We start from the raw sequence: 9,328 nt of genomic DNA, 5'->3' as shown, positions 1-9,328 counted from the left end.
AGTGGGAAAAAAAATACGTCATGCAGAGTAATGCATACTGGATGCCTCATTAATGCAATTTTTTTTTTTTAAGACGGAGTCTCGGCGGGGCGTGGTGGCTCACACCTGTAATCCCAGCACTTTGGGAGGCCGAGGCAGGCAGATCACGAGGTCAAGAGATTGAGACCATCTTCACCAACATGGTAAAACTTATCTCTACTAAAAATACAAAAATTAGCCGGGCATGATGGCGGGCACCTGTAATCCCAGCTACCCGGGAGGCTAAGGCGGGAGATTTCTTGAACCTGGGAGGCAGAGGTTGCAGTGAACTGAGATCGTGCCACTGCACTCCAGCCTGAACAACAGAGTGAGACTCTGTCTCGAAAAAAAAAAAAATGGAGTCTCACTCTGTTGTCCAGGCCGGAGGGCAGTGGCACAATCTCGGTTTACTGCAACCTCCACCTCCCAGGTTCAAGAAACCTCCCACCTCAGCCTCCCGAGTAGCTGGGACTACAGGTGCATGCCACCACACCCGGCTAAGTTTTTTTTTTTTTTTAGTAAAGACGGGTTTCACCATGTTGGGCAAGCTAGTCTTGAACTCCTGACTTCAAGTGATCTGCCTGCCCCAGCCTCCCAAAGTGCTGGGATTACGGGCATGAGCCACCATGCCCAGCCATTAATACAAATATTTGTGTGTGATTTAATTTATTTTTATTTTTATTTTTATTTTTTTGAGACAGAGTCTTGCTCTGTCGCCCAGGCTGGAGTGCAGTGGCATGATCTCAGCTCACTGCACCCTCTGCCTCCTCGGTTTGAGCTACTCTCCTGCCACAGCTTCGCGAGTAGCTGGGACTACATACGCCTGCCACCATGCCTGGCTAATTTTTGTATTTTTAGTAGAGACAGGGTTTCACTATATTGGTCAGGCTGGTCTTGAACTCCTGATCCACCCGCCTTGGCCTCCCAAAGTGCTGAGATTACAGGCGTGAGCCACCGGGCCTGGTCTTGTGTGTGATTTTCAACGTACAGGAAATTTCTGGAAGTCAGGAGAATGGGTGCTCACACAAACAGAAGGCAAAAGGGACTGGATCTTAATCATCTTTTTGTTCCCAGAACCTGACACGCAGGGGCAGCCGTGAGTGTCCTTCATCACTTCATCACTGCTGCTGTTCATTGAGCATTCATTATGTGGCAGGCAATGAAACCAAGATCTTGTGAGTGCCACCTGGCAGATGAGGAAACTGAGGCACAGAGAGGCACTGTTACTTGACCAAGGTCACACCTGCACCAGCCTGTTTGTTAAGTGAACCCGGAAACCCATGCCAGCCCCCGCTTGGTGGAAATCAGCCAGGAACAGAAAATGCTTCCAACTTCATGCAGCCCTTCTTGTTGGGGTGGTGACATTCAGGGTATCAATGGCCATCAGCAAGCAGAACAAGGCCATTCCTAGTGGGTGCGCTAACTGGAGTGTGTGTGTGAGTGAATCAGGGATGCAGCTGGTGGTGATTCACAGATTGCTGTGTAAGGGGCCTGAGTAGGAGACCCAAGAGAGAAGAAGCTTCCTTTCTCTGTCTCTCTCAGTTGCACACATGACCTGTGGCTCCATCATCGGTGAGATGAGTCCCACTTGAAACTTACGTAGCCAACAAACAAGCAAACAAAAACAGACCAAAGAGAAGGATTTCCTATCAGTTTTCCTAGAATCACCAGGAACATGTTTCAGATTCTTTACAAAATCCCAGGATGTAGTCACCTGTCTGGGACATGCCATCAGGAAAGGGAGGTCCACCTTTGGTTCAGGGGCATGCGGGGAGCTGGGGAGGCTGGGTCCTGGGTTTTCCTTTTCTTTTTTTTTTTTTTTTTTTTTGAGATGGAGTCTCGCTTTGTGGCCCAGGCTGGAGTGCAATGACACGATCTCGGCTCACTGCAACTTCCACCTCCCGGGTTCAAGCGATTCTCTTGCCTCAGCCTCCCAAGTAGCTGGGACTACGGACGTGCGCCACCATGCACAGCTAATTTTTATATTTTTAGTAGAGACAGGGTTTCACTGTGTTGGCCAGGCTGGTCTCAAACTCATGACCTCATGATCTGCCCACCTCAGCCTCCCAAAGTGCTGGGATTACAGGCATGAGCCACCGCCCCCTGCCAGGTTCTGGGTTTTCTCAGGAAAGCTGCAACAAGAGGGAGGAAAAGGGGAGAGGAGGAACCAAGAGGCCTGAGTGGCAGAGCTGCAGTGACTCATCAGGTCTCAGGCCTGCCCTTGGTAAACCTGGACGGGGTGACTTCAAAGTTAATTACACTACGTGCTTTCAGGATGCTGGGATGAAAGGCCTTGGGAGGCATCATTACTTGAGAAGACATTCTTCAAGGGCCAGGGAGGAACCCAGGTTACTGTCTGTAGGCATCCTTTGCCCCAGGTGGGCCTTTCTTTTGTTTGTTTTTGAGATGGAGTCTTGCTCTGTCACCCAGGCTGGAGTTCAGTGGCGCAATCTCAGCTGACTGCAACCTCCACTTCCTGGGTTCCAGCAATTCTCCTGCCTCAGCCTTCCAAGTAGCTGGAACTACAGGCGTGTGCCACCACGCCAGCCTAATTTTTGTATTTTTAGTAGAGACGGGGTTTCGCCATGTTGACTAGGCTGGTCTCTAACTCCTGACCTCAGGAACTCTGCCCGCCACGGCCTCCCAAAGTGCTAGGATTACAGGCGTGAGGTTTGCCTTCTTAAAGGGGCAGTGCTACTCCCACAGCTTCATGGCTGAGCCCTCTGCTTATCCCATCAGCCCCTCCTGCACGGGCAACCTTGGTGAAGTCAAGCCCTGGATGTGCACCTTCCTGAACCTCAGTAGGCTACGGGACACTGCTTCACATGGGCCACTTGAAAGGATAGAGAGCTGCTGTTAGTGCCCAAGGCTAGGGTGAAAGAAGAGGAGGCCAGAGGGAGGAGAAGGAGAAAAAGATGGCTTCATGGCAACCTTTATCCTGCACCTGGGCGTTTCTCCCTCCCTGACCCATATGCAGGTGGGAAACAGGCAGACCCTGGAGAAGGCTGCTTTGAGAACAAATTATGGATGTCTGGTAATTGGGCAGAGTGGAGGTCAGAGCTTGGAATGTGTGGACTTCTACAGTGACCAGTTGTGTTCCTGTGGGCGCTTGTGCTGTAGGCTCTGGGAAAGAGGCCATGGGGACTGAGCATTCTTAGCCATAACTGTTTCCACATCTGTTTCAGAAACAAAGCAGAGATGAGAGGAGGGAGGAGAGGACGGGAGAAAGAGAATATTTCACTTTGCTATAACACTTTGCACTGCTGACCAAGCACAGTGCCTCATGACTGTAATCCAACACTTTAGGAGGCTGAGGCTGGAGGATGGGTTGAGCCCAGGAGTTTGAGATCAGCCTGGGCAACATAGAGAGAACCCTGTCTCTACCAAAAAAAAAAAAAAAAGAAAAGAAAAGAAAAATTATCCAGGCATGGTGGTGCATGCCTGTGGCCCTAGCTAGTAGAAGGATCATTGGAGCCTGGGAGGTGGAGGCTATAGTGAGCCGTGATCCTGTCACTGCACTCCAGCCTGGGCAGCAGAGCAAGACCCTGTCTCAAGTAAATAAATAAAAATAATACTGCACTAAAGGTGCTTCCATTGGAGCTGTTTCAGGGGTCTGCCTGATCCATTCTCCCTTAGGAAACCGTGGGGTGGGGGCACCAAGGGTAGGAAGCAGGCAGGCAGTGAATGGAGAGGGGATGCTACCCCCTAGGAGCAGGCCAGTGACTTCAGGAGCTTGTATTTTTTTTTTTTTTTTGAGACGGAGTATCGCTCTGTTGCCAGGCTGGAGTGCAGTGGTGCGATCTCGGCTCACTGAAATCTCCACCTCCCAGGTTCAAGCGATTCTCCTGCCTCAGCCTCCTGAGTAGCTGGGATTACAGGCACACGCCACCACGACCAGCGAATTTTTGTATTTTTAGTAGAGATGGGGTTTCACCATGTTGGTGAGGATGGTCTTGACCTCCTGACCTCGTGATCCGCCTGCCTCGGGCTCCCAAAGTACTGGGATTACAGGCGGAAGCCACCACGCCCAGCTGGAGCTTGTATTTTTGAAGGAGATAAGAAACAGAGGGGAGGTGACGAGACCAAGTGCAGAGGAAACCTAGCCCCTTCTTTTGTCCCAGGTCAAAGTCTCCCTGGTCCCTCCCCTCCTTCCTTTTCAGAATCTTTTGCTGTCTAGTCTTGGACACCCCCAGCTCAAGGGTTCTGTGGCCTCCAAAACACTTGCAGGCCTCTTTGACCTCACAACAAACTCCTCCCACCAGCCGAGCCTGTGAGAGTGTCCCAGCTCAGGCCTTCCTCTTCCTCTCTTGAGCTCCAAGCCTCCCTTCTCACTCCGCACATAACCTGTGATAGAACTTAGAGGAGTGGATACCTGTGTGTGTATGGGGGAGCGGGGTGTGGAAGGGAAGGGGCATGAGGGGATGTGCTAGAGTATTAACAGGCACCTACATCTTCATCCAGGCAGTGACTACACAAGAGTAGAAAAACGTACACTCCAGGCCACGTGTGGTGGCTCATGCCTGTAATCCCAGCACTTTGGGAGACTGAGGCAGGTGGATTGCCTGAGGTCAGGAGTTCGAGACCAGCCTGGCCAACATGGTGAAACCTCATCTCTACTAAAAATACAAAAATTAGCTGGTCGTGGTGGCATGCGCCTGTAGTCCTAGCTACTCAGGAGGCTGAGGTAGGAGAATTGGAGGTTGCAGTGAGCCGAGATCGCCACTCCAGCCTGGGCAACAGAGCAAGACTCCGTCTCAAAAAAAAAAGAAAAAAAAAGGGAAAAAGGAAAATGTACACTCAAGATGTGTGCATTTTTCTGTGCATAAATTACAGTTCAATTTTTTTAATTTTTATTTTTGAAAATAGAGATGGAGGCTCACTATGATGCCTAGGCTGGCCTTGAACTCCTGGGCTCAAGTTATCCTTCCACCTCAGTCTCCCAGATTGCTGCAGGTGTGACCCACTACACCTGGTCTATAATTTTTTTTTTTTTTTTTTGAGACAGAGTCTCGCTCTTGTCGCCCAGGCTGGAGTACAATGTCACAATCTTGGCTCACTGCAACCTCTGCCTCCCAGGTTCAAGCTATTCTCCTGTCTCAGCCTCTCAAGTAGCTGGGATTACAGGCATGCACCACCACACCCGGCTAATTTTTGTATTTTCAATAGAGACGGAGTTTCGCCATGTTGGCCAGGCTGGTCTTGAATTCCTAACCTTAGGTGATCCACCCGCCTCAGCCTCCCAAAGTGCTGGGAATACAGGCATGAGCCACCGTGCCTGGCCCTGTAATTCAATTTTGAAAAGAGGGTAATCGGGGGGAAATGGCCAGGCAGGGCCCCTTTGTGCCAGCCTTGCCTTTCCCACTGCCCTGTCATTTTGAGCTGACCAGCCGCTTCCCGATGCCCCACTCCTCTGGCTGAGCACCTCTCTTGCTGGCTGCCCCTCCTTGGCTTGCGGCTGAGAATATGCCCCTCCCCTACCCAAGCTAGCTTCCCATCAGTGATCCTGCCATGCTCGTGGTCCCAGGACCCCAGGCTGGCAGCCCCAGAGCCTCTCGATTTCTCCCTCTCTATCTGCTAAGAACAGACCAGCTGGGCGCAGTGGCTCCTGCCTGTAATCCCAGCACTTTGGGAGGCCAAGGTGGGTGGATCACAAGTCAGGAGTTTGAGACCAGCCTGGCCAACATGGTGAAACCCCGTCTCTACTAAAAATACAAAAATTAGCCAGGCATGGTGGCGTGCGCCTGTAATCCCAGCTACTTGGGAGAATTGCTTGACCTTGGGAGACGGAGGTTGCAGTGAGCCAGGATCTTGCCACTGCATTCCAGCCTGGGTAACAGAGCGAGCGAGACTCCGTCTCAAAAAAAAAAGAACAGATCTTGTTCTGAAGCAGTGAAGCAGTTCAGTCATCCTGGCCTCCCGGACACCTCGTGCCTGGGTCGTGACCTCAGCTCCCTAAGCCTTCTTCCTGCCTCCTTTCTCTGTTCTCCAATCTCCCTGCCCACTGTTGCCAGATTCACATTCCTAAAGTTAACATCCATCATGCCCCTCCCCAAGGTCCAGGTGCTGCCTGATGGAAGTCAGGCGAGTGGGCCTGGAAGGGGTCAAGTTAAGGGGGCATAACAGCTTCTGTGCAGACAATTCTCCCCATGTTACAGATTAGGAAATCAGGGCTAAAGAAGGCTGAGCTGCTTGCAGCTTCGGAGTGGGAGAGCTTTCTGGATGCAAGCCTGCTTCTGCACGATTGGACTTCTCCAGCCTCAGCCACTGTGACTTGTCTCCCTCCTACTCCCTGTTTGGACCTCCCTGAGTATCTCATGCTAGTTCCTACCTCTGGGACTTTGCGCATGCTGTTGCCTCTGCTGAGAATGACTTTCCCCAGCAAAATCCCACTCATATCTCAAGGCTCAGGCCAAGTACCTTTGAAACACCTTCCTTGATGATACCAGACACATTCCCTCCCTCCTTTGTCCTGAGTTCACACTAGGCCTCTCACACTGGATTCTGGATTGGGGTGAACCACTTGCTACTATGAGTCCTTCCCCTGACTAGGCCATGAGTCCCTGGAAGGAAGATTCACACTTCATGTCTGAAACAAGGAGTTATCGCAACAGAGCGCTTACCAGGTACCTGGGACTGTGGAGTCAATGTTAGCAGCGTGGGCTGTCCAGCCAGGGCATCTTTTCTGTGCCTCAGGGTCCTCATCTATAAAATAGGAATCATATGGCCGGGCGCGGTGGCTCACGCCTGTAATCCCAGCACTTTGGGAGGCTGAGGCGGGTGGACCACCTGAGGTCGGGGGTTTGAGAGCAGCCTGACCAACATGGAGAAACCCCGTCTCTACTAAAAATACAAAATTAGCCTGGCGTGGTGGCACATGCCTGTAATCCCAGCTACTCGGGAGGCTGAGACAGGAGAATCACTTGACCCTGGGAGGCGGAGGCTGCAGTGAGCCAAGATTGTGCCATTGCACTCCAGTCCAAGCAACAAGAGTGAAACTCCATCTCAAAAAATAAATAAAATAAAATAAAATAAATAAAATAAGGAACATAATACACTAACCTTGCAGTCTTTTGGGGAGCAAAGGGTTGGAAATGGCCTGGCACAGGTGAGCCCTCAATAAGCTTAGCCCTTGTGTTCATCTGAGGTCTCGTTGAATTCTGGCAACTATCAGAAACAGGCATCATCGGCCGGGCGTGGTGGCTCATGCCTGTAATCCCAGCACTTTGGGAGGCCGAGGCAGGCGGATCACGAGGTCAGGAGACCGAGACCATCCTGGCTAACACAGTGAAACCCCGTCTCTACTAAAAATACAAAAAATTAGCCAGGCGCAGTGGTGGGCACCTGTAGTCCCAGCTACTCGGGAGGCTGAGGCAGGAGAATGGTGTGAACCCAGGAGGCAGAGCTTGCAGTGAGCCGAGATCGCGCCACTGCACTCCAGCCTGGGCGACACAGCAAGACTCCGTCTCAAAAAAAAAAAAAAAAAAAGAAAGCAAGAGGCATCATCACCTCCACATTGCAGAGGAGGAAACTGAGATCTGCCCGAAGCCCCCAGGATGCCAATCCTGTGCTCCCAACCCTCCACGCCTGCACCACCTCTAGCCTGGTACCTGGCACCCTGGTGCCCACACAAGCCCAGTTAGCCAAGTATTTTTTGTGGCATGAATGAAAACGATTCACCAGGTGCCTGTTTGCCCCCTCTGGTAGGGGCAAAATTTCCTTGTGATTATTTGGCGTACTTAATAAACTGTATGGTTGACGCATTAATGTCACTTCCTTAGAGGCTGTCAGCCACTGCCCACTCCCAAACATTAGCTCTCTAGGTAAGAAATGCAGGAAGAAGCATGATGGGTAGAAATGGGGCAGAGCAGCAGGGGCAGGAGGGATTCTCAGATTATGGCTTTTCAGACAGCTTGACTTTCGTGTATGTAAACACCTTCATATCCAAAAAATAAACCAAAAAAGAGGAGGGGAGAAGCATTAGCTTATTATTAAAATTGATGAAATAGGCTGGGCACAATGGCTCACGTCTGTCAATCCAGCACTTTCGGAGACTGAGGTGGGAGGATTGCTTGAGCCCAGGAGTTCAAGACCAGCCTGGGCAACATAGTGAGATCTAATCTCTACAAAAAATACAAAAGTTAGCCAGGCATGGTGGCACGCACCTGTGGTCCCAGCTATTAGGGAGGCTGAGGCAGGAGGATCCCTTGAGCCTGGGAAGTTGAGGCTGCAGTGAGCCATGGTTGCACCACTGCAGTCCAGCCTGGGTGACAGAGCAAGATCCTGTCTCAAAAAAACAAACAAACAAACAAACAAAAAAAACTGTATTTTTCACTGTAAAATACAAAGATCAGCTCCTTATTATTTTCTCTCAGGGCCTCTAGTTGGTGACTTCCACTCGTTGTCTGATGTCAGGTTGTCCATCCCAGAAGGTCCTAAGGTCCGGAGAGGCAGGGGAACTCTCTGCTGCATTCCCCCAGCACCTCATTCAACCAAGTGTGGGTGAACAAAATGGCTCTTCGCAGGCTGACCAACTGACCACTGCCTCCCGGCTGCCACCCAGCCCCAAGGCCCAGGCTCTGCTTACCACCTGCCATTCCAGGGCCTACTGGCATTTCCTGGCTTTGGTAACACGCCTGATACCTGATGACTATAAAGGGGACCCACCTTTACTTGGGCCTCACACAGCAGGAAACCCTCCACCAAGCCGTGAGCCTGTGGGTCACTGGATCTTGACGGCCAGCACTGGAAGGGGCCTTGAGCTACGTCCAGGATTTCAAAACGCCCAAAGGGAACCTTCCAGGGCCCTCCACCCGCTTCCTAGGCAGACCTATCAGCCAGACAGCTTCGCTCTTGCCTCTGGGTTGAGACTGTGCCAATAATGGCTCTTGGGTTGATGAAAGGAAGTAAACTGTGTTGGGTAAATGCAGACTGACAGATTCTTTTCCAAGCTGGTGAGAACAAGGCAGGCGAGGCTGAGCGCTGCCCTTTTATCAAGGCTTGACCGAAGGACCTCGCCCAGAGTCACTATCAGAGCTCGCTCCAGCACTCTCCCTCATGGAGACCCAGGGTTAGCGGTGGAGAGGGTCAGAGCACCCCCACAACCCCCACAGCGAGATGGCCTGGGCTCAAGTCTTGCCTCTGCCACCAGAGCTGTGACTGTGGGCAAGATATCTTACAGCAGGACCAGTTTCTTGTCCAAAGGGAGGGCTATTAAGCTAGATCCTCTTAAGGACCTAACTCAGGATACTTGTGTGGATAAAATCATGTGTGAAGAGCTTTTAGGGCTTTGCTTCTCAAAGAGGGGTCCCAG

The sequence above is a fragment of the Hylobates moloch genome, unplaced genomic scaffold, assembly GCF_009828535.3.
Source record: "Hylobates moloch isolate HMO894 unplaced genomic scaffold, HMol_V3 SCAFFOLD_19, whole genome shotgun sequence".
Lineage (NCBI taxonomy): Eukaryota > Metazoa > Chordata > Mammalia > Primates > Hylobatidae > Hylobates > Hylobates moloch.
This window is presented reverse-complemented; position numbering follows the sequence as displayed.